This window comes from Dipodomys merriami, unplaced genomic scaffold (assembly GCF_024711535.1).
Source record: "Dipodomys merriami isolate MVZ:Mamm:240054 unplaced genomic scaffold, mDipMer1.0.p SCAF_5, whole genome shotgun sequence".
Taxonomy (NCBI): Eukaryota; Metazoa; Chordata; class Mammalia; order Rodentia; family Heteromyidae; genus Dipodomys; species Dipodomys merriami.
Genome location: NW_027206068.1, coordinates 27,336,463 through 27,357,836, shown reverse-complemented (window position 1 = coordinate 27,357,836; position 21,374 = coordinate 27,336,463). Strand labels below are relative to the sequence as shown.

Below are 21,374 nucleotides of genomic sequence, written 5' to 3'. Positions count from 1 at the left end.
CGTTCCCTTCTACTTCCAACAAATGTATTAAACACTGTGCTGAGTGCCAGGAACATGGCACACAGTAAAAAACTGTCTACCAGAAGTTCATAGTCTAGCTTGCTTCTTTCTTATCAGATGCCAAGTCCTAAGGATTCTACCAATGCAGAGACATACAAGTCTACCTCCTCCTTTTCATTCCTACCACAACCATCCATCATCCTCTAACCTTCAGCACTGCAACAGCATCCTGTAATTTCTCTCCCAATCTTTAATCCCTACCACAGTCCTATCCATCCCTCATATAGTTACCAGTTGTCTTTTTTTTTTTTTTGGGGGGGGGGTCCGGTCATGGGGCTTGAACTCTGAGCCTGGGCGCTGTCCCTCAGCTCTTCAGCTCAAGGCTAGTGCTCTACCACTTGAGCCACAGCGCCACTTCTGGCTTTTTTCTTTTTGCTTATGTGGTGCTGAGGAATCGAACCCAGGGCCTCAGGCATGCAAGGCAAGCGCTCTACCACTGAGCCACCTTCCCAGCCCACCAGTTGTCTTTCTTAAGCAGCTGGTCATGCAACTTAGCTCATTAAAGATGTGCAATAGTTCTCACTGCTTACATAAAAAGCCATTACTTTCTGATATTTCCACTTGAATCACATTTTTCAATCTGCTGTATAATCCATGTGTATGTAAAGATATTCAGAATATCTCTTTAATCCAATATTCCTTTAAAATATCACATCCTCTAAAAAATCACCTTGGTTACTTGGTCAATAAAATTGAGTGGTCCTTCCCTTGATTTCACACAGCAAATACCTATACCTTATTTAATAACATCCCATTTTACTTTCTATCACTGTTGAGTTATGTACCTGTCTTTGTAAGTTGGTCATAAATTGCTCACTGCCACTAATTAAACTGAACAATCCTGACTAAGTCATTGTGTTATATGAGATTTAATTTTCTCATCAGAAAGGATTAGATTAATTGCCAAGTAACTTCCAATTCCTAAGTTCCATAAATATGACTGTTATTTGTCTTTGAAACAGGCAGTATAGCACAGTTGGATTTTAGACTTGGTATTTTTAATTCTAGCTCTATAACCTACCAGCTCTCAATAAAACAAAAGCCCTACTTAGTATTGCTATGCCTCCATTTCTCATCTATAAAAATGAAAATAATGGTGTTATCTGTTAGAATTCTATTGCTTCTTTTTTTTTTTTTTTTTTCAGGTAAGGGGTAGGTTTATTCAATAGACCTGCTGGGACCAGGCAAGGTTGGCACTCCACGTGGCTGGGAAAGGCCTGGGAATGAGAGAGAGCTGAAGAGAGGAAAGAGAGAGGAAAGAACTAGAAAAGAGCAGAGACAGAGGTAAGAACAGCAGCACTCACGTGGTATTCAGGTAAGGGGTAGGGACCTGCAAGAGAGGAAAGAGAGAAAAGAGCTAGAAAAGAGCAGAGAGCAAGAAAAGAACAGAGAGAGAGCTAGAATAGAACAGAGAGCTAGAATTCTATTGCTTCTTTTTCAGTAACAACTTTAATCAGCTATAACTCACAAATGCAATTCATCCATTTAAAAGTGTACAACTTTCTAGCTACTCAGAAGGCTAAAATCCGAGGCCCTTGTTTCAAAGCCAGCCCAGGCAGAAAAATCCCAAAGGCTTTTATCTCTAATTAACCAGCAAAAAGACAAAAAACAGAGGAAAGGCTGAACTGGCAGAGTGCCAGTATTGAGCAAACAGCCAAGCAAAAGCACAAGACCCTGAGACTTCAAGCCCCACTACCAAAAACAAAAACAAAAACAAAGAAAATCCTATAACCCATTTTCTAGGATAAATTGATTCTAAACAGCCAGAAACATTTAAAAACCCAATTTTTTTTTTTTGGGGGGGGGTCTGGTCGTGGGGCCTGAACTCTGGGCCTGGGCGCTGTACCTCAGCTCTTCAACTCAAGGCTAGCGCTCTACCACTTTGAGCCACAGCGCCACTTCTGGCTTTTTTCTTTTTGCTTATGTGGTGCTGGGGAATTGAACCCAGGGCCTCATGCATGCAAGGCAAGTACTCTTCCACTGAGTCACCTTCCCAGCCTTAAAAAACCCAATTTAAGGTTGTTAAGAGAAGTAAACATAGCCAGGCGCTGGTAGCTCACACCTGTAATGCTGGCTACTCAGGAGGCTGAGATCTGAGGATCATGGTTCAAAGCTAGCCCAGGCAGGAAAGTCCATGAGACTCTTATCTCCAATTAACCACCAGAAAACCAGAAGTGGTGCTGTGGTTCAAGTGGTAGAGTACTCACCTTGAGCTGAAGAAGTAAGGGACAAAACCCAGAGTTCAAGCCTTACAACCAACAAAAAAGATAAGTAGGGGCTGGGAAGGTGGCTCAGTGGTAGAGCACTTGCCTTGTATGCCTGAGGCCCTGGGTTCGATTCCTCAGCACCACATAAGCAAAAAGAAAAAAAGCCGGAAGTGGCGCTGTGGCTCAAGTGGTAGAGCGCTAGCCTCAAGCTGAAGAGCTGAGAGACAGCACCCAGGCCCAGAGTTCAGGCCCCACTACCGGACCCCCCCATCCGCCCCCCCGCAAAAAAAGAGAGAGAAGAGTAAACATAACAAATTAATATTAACTGATTAGTAGATCCCTCCCCCAAACACAGAGTAAATGTTAATGTTAAAATGATCTGTTATAACTTGTATTAGGATGGACTACATGAAACTTGATATTTGACATTTCAGAAGAAAAAAACATTTTCATATAGTTCAATGTCATAATCAGCTCAAATTTAAGGCACGTTCAACTCATATTTGCTTTTTTCACAGTAAAACGTAGAACAGCAGGTATTTGTATCAAATAAAAGATGCAACAAGGCCTATTTTCAAGCCTTTGTTAGGCAAAGTTTTCTATTCAATCTCTTGTTTTGTGGGGCTTTTTTTAAAATCTCCCTCCCTTCCCCCCCCCCCCCACCGCCCCGCCAGTTAGGGATGGAACGAAATGCTCACTCATATCTCTTCTAACCTAGCTTTGAAATTTTTTTCATAGGAAAATACCACTTTGACTTTTTCTTTTAATGTAAGCTAAGAAAAACTATAATTCCCGGGGCTGGGAAGGTGGCTCAGTGGTAGAGCGCTTGCCTTGCATGCATGAGGCCCTGGGTTCAATTCCTCAGCACCACATAAGCAAAAAGAAAAAAGCCGGAAGTGGCGCTGTGGCTCAAGTGGTAGAGCACTAGCCTTGAGCTGAAGAGCTGAGGGACAGTGCCCAGGCCCAGAGTTCAGGCCCCACGACTGGACCCAAAAAAGAAAAATTACAATTCCCTATACAAGTCATTTTTCAATCTTGTCCAAAATATACAAGATACCAAGGTAAAAAGATAGAAATCAAAATGTTTATTTCCCTTTTGAAACTTCTGTCTAAACATGATTAGAAAAAATAAAAATGAGCCAAGTGCTGATGGTGACTCACATCCATAATCCTATCTACTCAACAGGCTAAGATCTGGTGATCCCAGTTCAAAGCCAGCCCCATCAGAAGAGTCCATGAGACTTGTATCTCCAATTAACCATCAAAAAACTCTAAGTGAACTTGCAACACAAGTGGAAGAGTCCCAGCCTACAAAAGCTCAGGGACAAGCTGGGCACCAGTGGGTCATGCCTGTAACCTTAGCTACTCAGGAGGCTGAGATCTAAGGATCGTGGTTCAAAGCCAGCCTGGGCAAGAGTCTGAGAGACCAATAAACCACTAGAAAACTGAAGTTTTTTCTAGCTCAAGTGGTAGAGCACTAGTCTTGAGCTGAAGAGCTGAGGGACAGCACCCAGGCCCAGAGTTCAAGCTCCACAACAGACAAAGAAAACCTCAGGGACAGTTCAAGCCGCCAGAACTAGCACGAAAGGAAAGGGAAAGGGAGAAAGAGAGAGAGAAAGAAGGAAAGAAGGAAGATTCATCCATTTCTTTTATTTCTGAAGTCTCCCTGCCTGCCTCTTTCTCTAACTTACAATTATAAACTGATAAGGGAATATTACTTTATATGATCAGATGCACAGGGCATTGTGCCTTTGGTTCCTCTTCTAAGAGTATAAATCTTTGTTTTCTGAGTAACATCTATATTATTTGTACAAGATATGTGATGTTGTAAAATAGATCCTTAAAGTGAATTAGAGCAGCACAATTATCAGATCTAGAAATCATGAACAATAGTTATTCATAGCAGGTAATCTCTTATCAGTTTATATATATTTTTTTGGGGGGGGGTCAGTCGTGGGGCCTGAACTCTGGGCCTGGGCGCTGTCCCTCAGCTCTTCAGCTCAAGGCTAGTGCTCTACCACTTGAGCCACAGTGCCACTTCCAGCTTTGTTTTCTGCTTATGTGGTGCTGAGGAATCAAACACAGGGCCTCATGCATGCAAGCCAAGCACTCTACCATTGAGCCACCTTCCCAGCCCCAACCTTCCTCCAGTTTATATTTTACATAAGATTTCACTTGAAATACATTCTATATGACAAAGTAAAACTGAAAAATACTGGCCCAAGTATTCTCCATACATCCTCATATCAACAGCCAAATGCAATGTCTTTCAATGGTGAAAGATATAGTCTAGCTGGGCTCTGGTTGCTCACACCTTGTAATCCTAGATATTCAGGAGGCTGACATCTAAGGATGGCTGTTCAAAGCCAGCCTAGGCAAGGAAGACTCTTACCTTCAATTAACCAAGTGCTACAAGAAGTAGCACTGTGGCTCAAATGATAGAGTGCTAGACTTGAGTGAAAAAAACAAACCTCAGTGATAGCACCCAGGTCCTGTGTACAAGCCCCACAACAGACAAAAAGGACAAAAGATGTTTTCAAGCTTATATTAACTCTGTAACTAATATCCAGTAACATCTTTTCTTTTGATATTATACAACATATCATAAACCATCCACACAACTTCAAAAAAATACCAATTTTAGAAATTAATCAGCATGGTAAGATTCCCTATACAAGTGGCTGCCAAGAGCAGGCTTAACAGTATTAACAATGTGGTCAACTTTTATATCCAGGATGAGAGAAACAATAAGAGTACATAATAACCAAAGGAAGCATCCACATACTCAAGTAAGGATTAAAATCCAGGAATGGCTTTCAAGCAGAGCTTCCTTCTTTACAATTAAATTTGTGCTTCTGAGAAAGAGAATACAAGGTTTTTTCCTTTCAACAAGAAAGTTTAAAATAAGCGCTGAGGATTAGAACCTTTGCCTTCTGGATCAGTCCCAGAATGACTTGTCTTCAAGCACTCTAGTCATTTCAAAGACCACTAAATCGCTGGGCACCAAGGGCTCACACTTTTAATCCTAGCTACTCAGAAGGCTAAGATCTGAAGATCACAGTTCAAAGCCAGCCAAGGTAGGAAAGTCCATGAGACTCTTATTTCCAATTAACCACCAGAAAACCAGAAGTAGCACTGTGGCTCAAGTGGTAGACCCCTTGCCTTGAGCTGTAGAGCTCAGGGACAGTGGCCAGGCCCGAGGTTCAAGCCCCATGACCAACAACAACAACAAAGACAATTAAATCATGATGAATCTGGTTGTTGGTCTGTACCCTTTTCTCCCACCCCATCTATTAAATCTATTCATCACCCATAGTCTATCTACCAGGGCATAGAGGACACAGACAACCACACTGTATGTTCAGCTAAGATGAATGACAGTGCTATGTGTTACAACATCCCCAGCATTCAACAATACGATCCACATGTTCCCTCTTGTCCCTATACTTTTAGGCTCCACATTCCAATACCCTGACTTAAAAATTATAATGCTCAAAAATATTCACATCAGGGCTGGGAAGGCTCAGTGGTAGAGCGCTTGCTTTGCATGCCTGAGGCCCTGGGTTAGATTCCTCAGCACTACATAAGCAAAAAGAAAAAAGCCGGAAGTGGCACTGTGGCTCAAGTGGTAGAGCACTAGCCTTGAGCTGAAGAGCTGAGGGACAGCGCCCAGGCCCAGAGTTCAGGCCCCACGACCGGACCCAAAAAAAAAAAAAATTTACATCAATAACTTATCTAAAGCTGGGCACCAGCTACTTAATCCCAGCTTCTCACCAGCCAAGGCATACAAGATCTCTTTTCAACCAATAGCTGACCATAATGGAATAGATTTATCATCACATCTGCATGAGAAGCTCAGATTGAGCAGATCACAGTTCCAAGCCAGCCCAAGCAGAAAAGTCTGCAAGACTCCATCTCAACATAAGGAACCTAGACATGAAGGTATATACCTATCATTCCAGCTCAATGCAAAGTTTAAAATAGGTAAGTCACAGTCCAGGAGCTTGTTGGGGGCAAAAAGTGAGATCCTATCTAAAAAATAACAGTGCAAAAAGTGTGCCTCAGTTACATCTGCCTAGCAAGCCTAATAAGACCCAAATCAAACTCCATTATTACCAAAATATTAAAAGTAAAATTAAACAAATAAAGCCTGAAAGATATATGACCCAAATGCACACTGGAAATTACATTTTAAGCGTACTATGAAAGCTATTTGACTATAAAGATATGCAGTATGAAATCTGGTTCAAGCATAGGTGGAAAACATGTATAGCTCAGTGAAATTATAAGCAACTAGTTAAGAACTGCTCAAAGCTGAAAGAACTGGATAAAACTGAAATCTAATTAATCAGTAAGCTCAAGGTCCTGAGTTCAAATTGAGTATCAGTCTCACATATGGATGGATTCAAAAAATGTTGTGTCTGTAGCATATACCATCTGCACTCATTCTCCTGTACAAACTGCCTGGCTTTTCTTTAAATTTACTGCTCTAAAAAAAATTTAATGTATGCTCTGAAAAACAATCTGGTTTAAGAAGCACCAACAATAGTAATCACAGGTAATGCAAATGAAATATATATGAATAGGGCTTAAGGGATGTATGTGACCCAATAGTGGAGAAGTTGGGTTCCATCTCCTACAAAGTTAAAAAAAAAGTCTGAATAAAATTGTATCATAAAAAGGCAAAAAGTATTTCTAAATTAATAAAGAAATTTATTTGTAAGTTTAAATACATTTGTAACTAACAAAAAAGTAAACATAAATAGACATTTGGCTGACCAACTGACATAGTGAGACCACTTGGTGCAATAAACACTTTCTTAAAATGAATGACAGGAAGGTAAAATAGACTGTTGGAAGTATGTGCACCAGCTGGGAGGGGGAAGGAGTAAGGGAGAATAGGGAATGAGGGATAAACAAGGGAATGAGGATAAACAAAGTCAAATGGTTTATCTGAATATATGAAAACAGAGCCGGGCATCGAGGGCTCATGCCTATAATCCTAGCTACTTCAAGGAGGCTGAGATCTGAGATAGTAGTTCAAAGCCAACCTGGGTAGGAAACTCTATGAAACTCCTATCTCCAGAAGTGCTGTTTTGGCTCAAGTGGTAGAGCGCTATCCTTGAGCTGAAGAGCTGAGGGACAGTGCCCAGGCCCAGAGTTCAAGCCCTACAACCAAAAGAAAGAAAGAAAGAAAGAAAGAAAGAAAGAAAGAAAGAAAGAAAGAAAGAAAGAAAGAAAGAAAGAAAGAAAGAAAGAAAGAAAGAAAGAAAGAAAGGAAGGAAGGAAGGAAGGAAGGAAGGAAGGAAGGAAGGAAGGAAGGAAGGAAGGAAGGAAGGAAGGAAGGAAGGAGAGAAAGAGAGAAAGAGAGAAAGAGAGAGGGAGAGAGGGAGGGAGGGAGGGAGAGGAAGGGAGGGAGGAAGGGGGGAGAGAGAGAGGGAGAGAGGGAGAGAGGGAGAGAAAAAGAAAGAAAGAGAAAGGAAAGAAAGAGAAAGGAAAGAAAGAAAGAAAGAAAGGAAAGAAAGAAAGAAAGGAAAGAAAGAAAGAAAGGAAAGAAAGGAAAGAAAGAAAGAAAGAAAGAAAGAAAGAAAGAAAGAAAGAAAGAAAGAAAGAAAGGAAGGAAGGAAGGAAGGAAGGAAGGAAGGAAGGAAGGAAGGAAGGAAGGAAGGAAGGGACTTCATCTCCTATTAACAGGGTTGGAGATTTGGCTCAAATGATGACATGTCAGCCAGCAGTGTGCAAGTAAGACTGCTCAAGGGCTGAATTCAAGCCTTGGTATCTAAATAACACACACACACACACACACACACACACACACACACACACACACACACACACACACACACACACACACACACACACACACACACACACACAAATATTTCACTATCTCATCGACATACATAGTATTCAAGATGGCACAGCTGGTCACATTGGAAGCCAAAAATCAACCAGGAGGATAAAGTAGTATCACAAGTTCAAGAACAGTCTGGGCTACACTTTGCTAGGCACTGATGGCTCATACCTGTTATCCTAGCTAATCTGAAGGCTGAGATCTGAGGATTGCAGTTCAAAGCCAGCCTGGACAGGAAATTCTATAAAGACTAATCTCCAATTAACTCCCAGAAAACAGGAAGTGGAGCTGTGGCTCAAGTGGTTGAGCACTAGCCTTGAGCGGAAAAAGCTCTGAGACAGTGACCAAGCCCTTAGTTCAAGTCCCATGACCAAAAAAAAAAAAAGCATACACACACAAATTCGAATGAACAAATGCAGCAGTGGTACTCACTAGACATGCTGAAGATGAACTATACAAGTTGTGCATAGGACAGTAGGGAAAAGCTGGGAGAGCAAGGGAAGGGGTGACACTGCCCAAAAAGAAATGTACTCTTGCTGGGCACTGGTGGCTCACACCTATAATCCTAGCTACTCAGGAGGCTGAGATCTGAGGATCACAGTTCAAAACCAGCCTGGCCAGGAAAAGCTGTGAGACTCTGATCTCCAATTAACCACCAGAAAACTGGAAGTAACAGTGTGGCTCAAGTGTAGAACACTAGCCTTGAGCTGAGGAACTGTGCCCAGCCCCAGAGTTCAAGGGCACAACCGACCCTCCGCCCCCCCCAAAAAAAAATGTACTTTATCTGACTTATTTAACTGTAACCCCTCTGTATATCATCTTTGTAATAACACTTTAAAAAATACTTCCAGGTACTGGTGGCTCATACCTATAATCCTAGCTACTTAGGATACTGAGATCTGAGGATTGCGCTTTAAAGCTAAAGAAGTGGCACTATGGCTCAAGTGGTTCAGTACAAAAAAGCTCAGAGGCAGTGCCCAGGCCCAGGCCCTGAGTTTAAGTCCCAGAACCAGCCAAAAAATAATAATAATAAAACCTCAATCTGAAATTCCTTTGCGAACATCCACAGCAAAGAAAAAAGGACTTTGTGGTCAATAACTACACAAATGACCCTTAAGGCCACCAGGAGACTAGATGAAGCTGTTTGACCTTCACTCGTTTTTTGTTTTTTTGTTTTTTTGTTTTTTTTGGTCGGTCATGGGGCTTGAACTCTGGCACTGTCCCTGAACTCTTCAGCTCAAGGCTAACATTCTATCACCTGAGCCACAGCACCACTTCCGGCTTTTCTGAGTGGTTTATTGGAGGTAAGAGTCTCACGGAGTTTCCTGCCCAAGCTGGCTTTAAACCTAGATCATAAGATCTCAGCCTCCCAAGTAGCTGGGATTACAGGCGTGAGCCACCAATGCCTTGCATGACCTTCACTCTTGACTGGTGGCAATGTTCTTGAAATTAAGAAAGGCTAAATGCTTTAAAACCGGGCAACCGATGTAATAATTTTATTTTTTGAAAGCAGAACACAAAACTTGATGTTGAAAAGTTAAATGATACTATGAAACTTGTAATACAATCACTACTCTAATCCTTAGTCTCCAAGACAGGTAATGAAATAATGATAGGTAAATTCTTTTTAAACTGTCAAGATTAAAAAGGAAAGAAGACTTTCTAATGAAATCTGAGAACCAGCAACAATAAGCTAAATTAATATAGTCAACTTTTCTCAATCTCATTATCTTCAGACTCTCTCCCTATTCATTTATTCTCTTTAAGCCTTTTTTGTTTGTTTTGGCTTCCTTTATTTTGCCACAACAAACATTTTCCAGGCTTCAGGCCTAAGCCCTCTCATCTTCCCTAGATAAATTGATGCTGTTGTCCAACTGAACTTAGGTGTGTACTGCAGGTCCTTGCTTCCCACATGAATTTCCATAACAAACCTCCTCTATCTGTCATTTCAAATTCTGCATATCTAAAACCAGTCTTTTCATCAGCAAATAATTTCCCTCAACATTCACAACCTTCACTAGATGTATCATTATAAATCAAATAAGCTTTAATTTTGTCTTCTTTTTAAGTCTTTTCTTTTCATTTTCCACAATTAGTTAATCCTAATCTTATTCTTTTGCTTTTTTTTGAGGTTTTCATGTTTTGTGGTTTTATTATTTGTGTGTATGCGTGTGTGTGTGTGTGTGTGTGTGTGTGTGTGTGTGTGTGTGTGTGTGCTGTTAGCAGAGCTTGAACTCACAACCTTGCACTTTTTTTTTGCCAGTCCTGGGGGGTATGAACTCTGTACCAGGGCACTGTCCCTTAGCCTCTTTTGCTCAAGGCTAGGGTTCTACCACTAGCCTTGTGAGCCACGGCAACACTTCCAGCTTTTTCTGAGTAGTTTATTGGAGATAAAAGAATCTCACAGACTTCCCTATCCAGGCTGGCTTGGAACCACGATTGTCAGATCTCAGCCTCCTGAGTAGCCAGGAGTACAGGCGTGATCCACCGGCACCTGGCAGTACCTTGAACTCTTACTTGGCTTTTTCATTCATGACTGGCGCTCCACCACCTGAGCCATCACTCCAGTCCAATGTTTTGCTGGTTTACTGGAGATAAGACTCTTTTCTGCCCTGACTGTCTTCTAACTAGGATCCTCAGATCTCAACCTCCTGAGTAACTAAGATAACAGGCATGAGTGACCCATGCCCAGATCTGATTATTCTTCTTCTAAAGAGCTTTACTGAAATTTGGAAAAGCCTAAAAAAGCTCACTGTCTCTAACCCAAAATTTCTATTTGTAGGAGAGTCTACCTATTCTATAAAACTTTTAAATTCTGATAAAGACACGCAATGATCATATGCATGCTGCCAGAAAGCTATCAGGAGCAGAGAAATATTCAAGCAAATAAAATACCTGAGAAGATCAGAATATATTGTAGGTATTAGTAATTGGTTATGAAAAAAATTTAATAACATGAAAAATACAACAAAATGTAAAATAAGAAAAGCAGGATAAAAATATACACAATAAAGCAACCATTAAAAGCACAGGACAGAAAAGGAAAAAAGCCCATAAGAAAATAATTGAAATATTAATAATGTCTTATCCCACTGGGCGCTGGTGGCTCAAACCTGTAATCCTAGCTTACTCAGAAGCCTGAGATCTGAGGATCATGGTTTGAAGCCAGCCCGGGCAGAAAAGTCCCCATGAGACTTTTATCTCCAATTAACCACTCAAAAAAACTGAAGTGGAGTCTGGTATAGCACTATCCTTGAGTAAAAGAGCTTAGGGACAGTGCCCAGGCCCTGAGTTCAAGCCCCACAACCAATAATAATAATAATAATAATAATAATAATAATGTCCTATCTGTGCTTAACTTACTAGCTGGTAAGAATAAGAATAGGTTGTTTTTTCATTCTTCACATACTTCTGCAATTTCTAAATATGGTACATATTATTTTAAAACCAAAAGTAAGTTATTTCTCCAAAGCAGCTTTCTACTTTCCACTGAAGATGTCCTATCGCCTGAATCTACAAAACCTGTATTATTCTAAACTGTTAGAAATGGTTCAGCCAACGTGCTTTTAGAACACAATAGCCAAAAAAAAAAAAAAATCTGAAAACTACAAAGAGTAACAAGGCATGATTCTGTGAAACTATTTTCTCCAGGTTCTCCCACCTCTCTGGCTCTTCCCTTACTAACCTTGTGGCCGTCTCTTGACACCTTCACAGAACTGCCACTATCAACTGCCTGCCAACTCCTATTACACACCTCTTAAGCATTATTCTTCCTAGTGTTCCAGCTGCAAACACTGATCAAGTATCACTAACTGAAAGTCAAAACAACCCAGTAAATACCTATAAAGGACCCAACCAAAGACATCAATAACTTTTTCCAAACATGCTATGCAACTGCTATAGTGAGTAATGGCTATATCATCCACAAATTCAGCTAATTCAGAAACTCAGGATTCATCCCAGACATCTGCTATTCTCCGCCCACATTACACTAGGCACTAAGTCCAGTGAAATCTACCCAACAGTCTCCCCAGGCTTTATGCAATGGCTTCAAGTGGAGCTCCTGTCTCTAAATCCCACTCCATAAAATATCTACTAGAAACAAAGGAGGAGGCTGCAATGCTTGATAAGAAATGTACACATTATCCTGCCCATGTAATTGTAACCCCTCTGTACAGTATGATCACAAAAAAAATAAATAAAATAAAATGAAAAAAAATATCTACTAGAATCTTTTAAATGTCAATCTGTCATACTTAGTACTCCCGAGTCCTTTGTGTGACCTCATCAGAAACCCACTCACACTTACCACACCTAGCATGCCAGCCTCACTGACTACTTAACATTGCAGGCCTTACAAACATGCCTTTGTATACCTCTAATAACCAACTCAATGCTTCTTCTACCTAGGAGGCCCTAGCTCTGCCTATTTTATTATACTTTATTACTGACTCAAGAACAAGTTCAGAATGTCCTACTAATATCAAAATGATATTCATAATATATTTAGATACACAGTACACACATACGACAACAACCTCATCCAAGAATCTGCACATTTCTACAAATCAGTAAGAAAAATACTTATAATCCAATGTTTTAAAAGAAAGTGTGTAATATGCTCATTAACACAGCTTAAGTAAATTGTGGAATATTTTTAGTCAATGGAAGGCTACAGAGCAATAACAAAGAATGGATTAATGGTACTACATACCACAAGGACAAGTCTCCCAGATACACAGAAGAAAGAACTAACAGCCAGGCTTTGGTGGCTCCTTTCCTATAGTCCTAGCTACTCAGAAGGATAAAGATTGCAGTTAAGAAGCCAGCCTGGGAAAAAAAGTCCATAGGACTCTTATCTTAACCACAGAAAAAGCAGGGATGGAGGGGCTGGGAAGGTGGCTCAGTAGTAGAGTGCTTGCCTTGCATGCATGAGGCTGTGGGTTCAATTACTCAGCACCACATAAGCAAAAAGAAAAGCCGGAAGTGGCGCTGCGGCTCAAGTGGTAGAGCGCTAGCCTTGAGCTGAAGAGCTGAGGTACAGCGCCCAGGCCCAGAGTTCAGGCCCCACAACCGGACCCAAAAAAAAAAAAAAAAAAAAAAAAAGAAAGAAAAGAAAAGAAAAGAAAAAGCAGGGATGGAGCTGTGGCTCAAATGGTAGAATGCTAGCCCACAACACTAGCAAAAAAAATCTCAGAGACAGTGCTCAGGCCCTGAGTTCAAGCCTCAGTTGCAAAAATAGTAAAAAAAATAAAGTATATTCTGTGCAAACAAAACTAACCAAAAAAGGATAGAAAGTAGCTGCTCTGAGGGAGTCTAGAGTCTCACACCTGAAATCCTAGCTACATAGGAGGTAAGATCTGAGGATTACAGTTCAATGACTACCTGAGCAGAAAAGTCCATGAAACTCTCATCTCCAATTAACTAGCAAAAAAGCAGAAGTGAAGTGTGGTTCAAGGGGAAGAGCACCAGCCTTGAGCAACAGCACTCAGGCCCTGAGTTCAAGCCCCATTACTGACACTGATACTGACATGTACACACACATGCACACACAAAAAAGCCAGGTGCCAGTGGTTCACACCCGTAATCCTAGCTACTTAGGAGGCTGAAATCTGAGGATCATGGTTCGAAGCCAGCACAGGGAAGAAAAGTCTATGAGACTTATCTCCAATTAACTACTGAAAAAGTCCAAAACTGGAGCTGTGACTCAAATGATAAAGCATTAGCCTTGAGCAAAAAAATACTCAGGACAGCACCTGAACCCTGAGGTTCAAGCCCCATGAAAGACGGTGCACACATGCACACACAAAACCTTAATAGCACCAGGCGCTGGTGGCTCACGCCTGTAATCCTAGCTACTCAGGAGGCTGAGATCTGAGGATCGCGGTTCAAAGCCAGCCTGGGCAGGAAAGTCCATGAAACGCTTATCTTCAATAAACCACCAGAAAACCAGAAGTGGCGCTGTAGCTCAAATGTTAGAGCAATAGCCTTGAGTTGAAGAGCTGAGGGACAGCGCTCAGGTCCAGAGTCCAAGCCTCACGACCGACAAAAAAAAAAAAACCCACCTTAATAGCCAAAGTCACTTTAAGAAAAAAGAATAAAGCAGGTGATATCACACTATCTGACTTCAAAATACAAAAGCTATAGTAATGAAAATAACACAATATTGGCATTTAAAAAAAAAACACTTTGAGGCTGGGAAGATGGCTCAGTGGTAGAGCGCTTGCCTTGCATGCCTGAGGCCCTGGGTTCGATTCCTCAGCACCACATAAGCAAAATGAAAAAAGCCAGAAGTGGCACTGTGGCTCAAGTGGTAGAGCACTAGCCTTGAGCTGAAGAGCTGAGGGACAGCGCCCAGGCCCAGAGTTCAGGCCCCACGACTGGACCCAAAAGAAAAAAAAAAAAAAAACACTTAGACCAACAGAAGAGATCTGAGTCAAATGGCAATAGCTTTCACATATAATCCTAGCTAACCAGAATGCTGAGATCTGAGGATTGTGGTTGAATGCCACCAGGGGCAGGAAAGTCCATGACATTCTTATCTCTAATTGACTACTCAAAGCCAGAAGGTAGAGCTTGGCTCAAGTGGTGGTAGAGTGCCAGTGAAGGAAAGAATTAAGAGACAGAGCCCAGACTGAGTTCAAACCCAGTAATAGCACAAAAAAAAGAAAAAAGTGAAAAAAGAGTATAGAAGAGAATCAACATCTATAGTCAACTGATTATGTTTTAAAAACAGACTGGCCTCAAATTTCTTATCCTCCTGCTCAGCCTCCCGAGTGCTAGGATTACAGATGTCACATCATGCACAGCCAGCTGATTCTTTCCTTGTTTTGGTTTCCAAGACAAGGTCTTGCTATTTAGCCAAGGCTACATCAAACCCTTCTGTTAAGTGAAGAAAATAATCATAATGAGAGAAAACACACATAAACTATGTATGGTTTCCTATTCATAATGTAAGAAAAAAACTCCATTAGCAGAAAAACTCAATTATAAAACAGACAATAGGGCCAGGCAAGTAGGAGGACCACTGTCTGGAACTAGACCAAGCAAAAGCACAAGACCCTATCTGAAAACAAACTCAAAGCAAAAAGGTTGGAGGTGTAGCTCAAATAGTGGAGTACTTACCTAGCAAGTGTAAGGCCAAGTTCAAACCTCAGTACTGCTGAGAGAGAAAGAGGGCAGGAAGATGAATAAAGAAATAGCCAATAGACCTCTAAATAGATCTTTCTAAAGAAGACATAGAGCTGTCCAACAAGTGCATGAAACAATGCTTAACATCATTTATTATCAGGAAATACAAATCAAAACTACAATGAGATGTCACTTCAGTAACGATGACTTTATTAAAAAAAAACAAAAAACTAAAGTTGATCACAAGTGGCTCATACCTATAATCATAGCTACACAGAAGGCTGAGATCTAAGTAAGAATCTCAGATCAAAGCTAACCTGAGTAGAAAAGCTAACCTAACCTAATTTCCTAATAATGGACCGGAATCATGTCTCAATTGTAGGTGGCCAGCTGTAAGCAAGCTGATCAAGAGTGTCAGACTGAGAGCAAGAGGTCATGAGTTCAAGTCCCAGAATGGGCTAGATAGACTAAATGAATGTTGGACACACTAAACAGAATCCTTGCACACTGTTATGGGAATGTAAATTATAACAATCACTATGGAAAATAGCATGCAGGTTCCTCAAAGAACTGAAACTAGAACTGTTCTATGATCCAATAATCCTACTCTCAGGTATATATCCAAAAAAAATGAAACCACTTTATCCCAACACCTGCAGAAGTTATTGAGGCACTATTTACCAAAATGCATACAGAAACAATGTGTCCATCAACTGGTGAAAGAATAAAAAAAATATGATACAGATCAAAGCCAGCTTTTTCTTTTTTCTTTTTTTTTTTTTTGGGGGGGGGGGGTCCGGTCGTGGGGCCTAAACTCTGGGCCTGGGCACTGTCCCTCAGCTCTTCAGCTCAAGGATAGCGCTCTACCACTTGAGCCACAGCGCCACTTCCGGCTTTTTTCTTTTTGCTTATGTGGTGCTGAGGAATCAAACCCAGGGCCTCAGGCATGCATGGCAAGCGCTCTACCACTGAGCCAACTTCCCAGCTCCCAAAGCCAGCTTTTTCAAGAAGACAGGAAAGTCTGTGAGACTCTTATCTTCAATTAGCCACCAGAAAACTAGAAGTGGAGCTGTGACTCGAAACCTTGAGCAAAAGAGCTCTGAGACAATGCTTCAGACCCTCAGTTCAAGCCCCAGAACTAACCTCCTCCAACCCCCCCCCAAAAAAATACTGTCATCTACAACAAAAGAAATGGACCTGGAGGTCATTTTATGAAATAAGTCACTCACAGAAAGACAAGTACTACTATGTGACCCTACTGCATGATCCCACTCTCACAAAAGTTGATTTCTCAAAAGTTGAGAGTACAATGTTAATTAGCAAAAGCTAAGAGTGAGTTAGGGGAGAATTTGGATAGGAAAGATTAATCAGTGTATACTAAGTTACAGGAGCAAAATGTTCTGGGATACTATTGGCATAGCAGCATGAATAGGTAACAATGTGTATATTTTCAAAAAGCTAAAAAGGAATTTCAAACTTTTGCACCATAAAGAAGAGACAAATGTTTAAAGAGGTAAAATATATTTATCCTCCATGCTCATGCCTGTAATCCTAGCTACTCAGGAGGATGAGATCTGAGGATCACAATTCAAATCCAGCCTGGGCAGGAAAGTCTGAGAGACTCATCTCCAATTAACAACCAAAAAACTGGAAGTGGCACTGTGGCTCAAGTGGTAGGGCACTTGCCTTGAGCTGAAGAGCTCAGGGAAAGTACCCAGGTCCTGAGGTTCAAGCCCCATGATGAACTAAAAAAACATGTGTGTGTGTGTATGTGTATTTATCTTGATTTAAATAGTACACAAAGAATATATGCATTGAATGATCAGATGGTACTCTATTAATATGCACAATTTTTGTCTTTTCATCTATCAGTTGAAGAAGAGAAATTTTAATTAAAATTTAAAAAGTCAGAGAACCAATGGCAAATTAGAAGTGCCTACCAGTTTGACTCAGTGAATGAAAAGATTCTGGTAACACAGAAGCAACTAGATTCTGAAGAGAAAAAGAGGAAGACAGCTAGGAATCATGAAGCCTTAAGCCACAAACTTTAAACCTACTACAGGGTTGTGATAAACTGCATACTCTAAGGTAGAAGACTAGTCCTGGTGAAGAAAAGCATTCTACAACCCCCTAGTATAAGAGAGCTAAAGAAGCTGCCACCTTGAGAGAGTGCTTACTGTTGGAGCCTGAGTTGCTCTTTGTAACAAGGAACAATCATGACACAAAGAACTGAAACATCCTGCCACAGAATCTTGGTTATGAGATGATCATATGAGGTTGTTGTAGAGGGGGGACTGTGTCCAAAAGGGACCTGAAGAGTAATTTAAGCTGTAGAGAACTAATCTGGCAGCCAGAATACTGACAGAATAAGACATGAACAGGGACAGCTTGAGCACATACAGCCTAGGCACCTGTGCTTACGTGCCTGCAGCTAGGGAGTCAGTACTTTGGGCACACTTCATGAGTATCTAGGACATCAGAGGAGGCTACTGGAGACACCTGGCAGGCACATGACAGTGGCTTGGGACTCTCTGTGAAGACACATGGTGGAGGCTCAGGGTGGCCATTTGAGTTACCAAAAGAAGCAAGTAACACCTCAAGAGGCATCATTAAGGACAACTGAGGCACATAACAGTAGTCAGGATCCACCCTCACTGGCCAGAAATTATTTCTACTGTCTGAGGCCAGGACAGCAAAGAAATTCTGAGCCTATATCCAAGACCTGCCTCCTGGCTCAATGTGTTGACCACTGGGTGGGTCAGAGCCCTCACACCCAGATTATGTGATTTGATAGGACCAAACACAAGAACAACTGAAAATTCTTGTTTTGCTTTATGTAAGTTGATCTTTGTCACTTTTTTGTTACTTTATTGTTTATAGTGATATGCTTATCATATCTGATATGGGTAATTTCGTGCTCTTCTACTTTCTTTTTACTTGGTTGTCCCTCCCTCCCTTTTCTCCACAGATATCATATGAGAGCCATACCTATCTTTCAGTGTTTTGCCAGATTTGGCGAATAGTGTAAGTAGAGCACCTACCTACCAATCAAAAGACCGACAGTCCAAACCCCAGTATTCTCAGAAAAAAAAAATAGAAATTCTACCAATGTCAATTTCTGACTAGACGATTTTCTATGGTTTTGTACTATACCATTAATGGGAGTAAGGGGAGATGAATGAAGGATATACAGGATATACAGGGGGAGTTGAATGAAGGATATATGTAGCACTTTTACAACTTTCAAAATAAAACATATCAATAAAAATATTTTAAAGGTTAAAAAGTATGTTCATAACTCAATACAACTCAAAAGTCTGAAACAATCTACATGGCCCAATATCAGGTAAAAGAATAAATAAAATAGAATGAACATAATGGACCATTACCTATAACCTAACAATATAAAGGAATAAAGTACCAAAACATGCTCCAACATGGATAAAACTGGAAAATATTGTGCTAAATTTAAAAAGGCACACAGACACACACACACACACACACACACACACACACACACACAAGCTAGTTGAGATAGAAGCTGAGACTATTAGGATTGAAGTTTGAGTACAGCACAGGCAAAAAAGTTATGAATGTCTGGAAAGTTGAATGCAGTCATAAGTACCTACCATCCTAGCTACTATGGGATGTCTGACACAGGTGGATCAGCCTAGGAGCATGCACAGGCAGGAAGCAAGACTCATCTCAAAAGCAAGCACCAATTAAAACTATGGGGAACAGGAAAGGGGGACAAGCAGATTGGTAAGAGAGTTAGACTGAATAGAATACATGGAAAACAGGTGTGGAAATGTACGTGAAATGCCTTCTGCTGAAATTAATGTAAGCTAATAAAAATAACCAACAGAAAACAGGGGTGAAGATGTGGTTCAACAATAAGATTACCTAGAAAATGTGAGGGCTAGAGTTCAAACCCAAGTACTACCTAAATAGTGTTAAGACCAAGTCTCACTAAATTGTAAGGCTGGCTTCTGACTCCCACAAGTAGCTGGAACTATAGGAACACATTTCCACACTCAGCTCTCTAAAAGATAAAATTCATAGTATAGAAATCATGCCTCAAAAATTACACAGCTGCGATATAGCTCAGCAGTAGAACATGTACTTACAGCATTCAAGAGGCCCTGGATTTGATCCCAGGTACAAGAAAAAGGATGGGGAAAAAAACTGAATGAGAGTCCTAATTTTTACAATATGTGTGAGTGTATGTGTGCTAAAACTCTATTCCAAACTAAGATTTAGCTAATTCAAGGCAGCGCAAGTGGTTCACGCCCATAATTCTAGCCACTCAGGAGGCTGAAATCTGACAAATGCACTTCAAAGCCAGTCTGGTCTGGAAGGTCCCTGAGACTCTTTTTTTTTTTTTTTTTTTTTTTTTTTTTTTCAGTCGTGGGGCTTGAACTCTGTCCCTCAGCTCTTCAGCTCAAGGCGAGCGCTCTACCACTTGAGCTACAGCGCCACTTCCATCCCTGAGACTCTTATCTCCAATTAACTACCAAAAAGACGGAAGCGGAGCTATGGTTCAAGTGGTAGAGAGCTAGCCCTGAGCAAAAAAAAAAAAAAAAACTCAGGGACAGTGCCCTGGCAAGCCCTGGGACCAGTACACACACGCACACTCCAAATATCCAATTTTTATCTTTTGTTTTTTCAAGTACTTAAGTTCATTTCCCTCTCTTCCCCTCCTCCCCCCACCCCACCCCCCCACCCCCGGTTCTGGGGCTTGAACTCAGGGCCTGGGCACTGTCCCTGAGCTTCTTTTGCACAAGGCTAGCACTCTACCACTTAAGCCACAACGCCACTTCCTGCTTTTCTATGTGGTACTGAGGAATCGAACCCGGGGCTTCGTGCATGATAGGCAAGCACTCTACCACTAAGCCACATTCCCAGCCCTTTCCCCCCCCCCAACAATATTATTATGCCAATATACACTTTTTTAGTGAAACTCAAAGTCCTTACGAGTTATGTGCAGTTATCAATGGAGAAAATCTCGACGTTTAATACCACTTTATATTAGTAATGACCGTGCCAGTTTTCCTAGATAAAACACCGATGGCTGGGAAATTGGCTGGGCAGCTACCAAAGGCAACACGAAACTAGGAAAAAGTGCTGCAGGATCTTCCCCACCAAAGGAAAGAGACAAAACGCTTCGCGATTTTATTAAGAGACCAAACCCTGCACTGTCGTTCCCCACAGTTGCCAAGATGCCACACACCGAACGTCTCGCTCACAAGGAAAAACGAAGCCCCCCTGAGAGAGAAGGGTAACGACGGGAAAGGCCGTGGGGAGCTCAGACCCGGGGAACGAGGGCGCAGACGCCGGGCACAGCGGGCGGCGCGCGGCAGTCCGAGCGGCTCTCCGGGAAAGGCTTCCCCGCCGCGACCGCCCCACTCGGGGGCGCGGCCAGGGCTGGAGGTGGCCGGCGCAGGCACGCTGCAAACATCGGCCAGCCGGTGGATCCAGTCGTCGGCGCCGGGCCGGGGCCCGCCGGGCACGGCCTCCGGGACCCGGGCGCAGCCGCCGCGCCTCAGAAGTCACGCTGGACCCCGGCACAAAGTTTCCCAGGAAAAACACCCAGGCGCCGAAACGCACGGGTCTCGAAGTTGAACTCGCGCCAGGAACACGCCCGGGGCCAACCACTTGACAACCGGCTCGGGTGTCCGGCGCCGCGAGGCCGGGGCCGGGCGGGAGAGGCGGCGATGAGCCTGCCCGTCCGCCCGTCCGCCCGTCCGCCCGGGCCACGCTGCCCCGGCACCGGCCGCGGCACTCTCGCACCCAGCGCGGCCCGGCGACCCCCGAGCCCGGCCGGGCCGGCGAGCAAGGCGGGGGGCGGGGGGGCCGGTGCACGCCCAGCGCCGGCTTGCTTCGCTCGTTCGCCCGCTCCCGACGGACGTGGGGGGGGGGGGGAGTCCACCGAGGATCGCAGCGGCCGCCCGGCCCGACCCCGGGACGGGGAGAGAGAGAGAGACGGGGTCCGAGCGGCGGAACCCCGGGCGCCGGCCGCGGGCTCGCGCGCCCCTCCCGCCCCGCCTTTCCCCCCCCTCCCCCGGGGCCGCCCGCGGGGCGCGCTGAGGCCGGGCGCCGGCATCCCGGGGGAGGGGGGGCCC

General features: G+C 42.7%; 1 protein-coding gene across 14 annotated transcripts in view; it reads right to left on the bottom strand.

The window, feature by feature from the left end:
- The window catches only part of Srpk2 (SRSF protein kinase 2), a 194,983-nt gene that overhangs the window by 164,395 nt on the left and 9,214 nt on the right, over window positions 1-21,374 (bottom strand). The gene's annotated exons all lie outside the window — the stretch shown is intronic.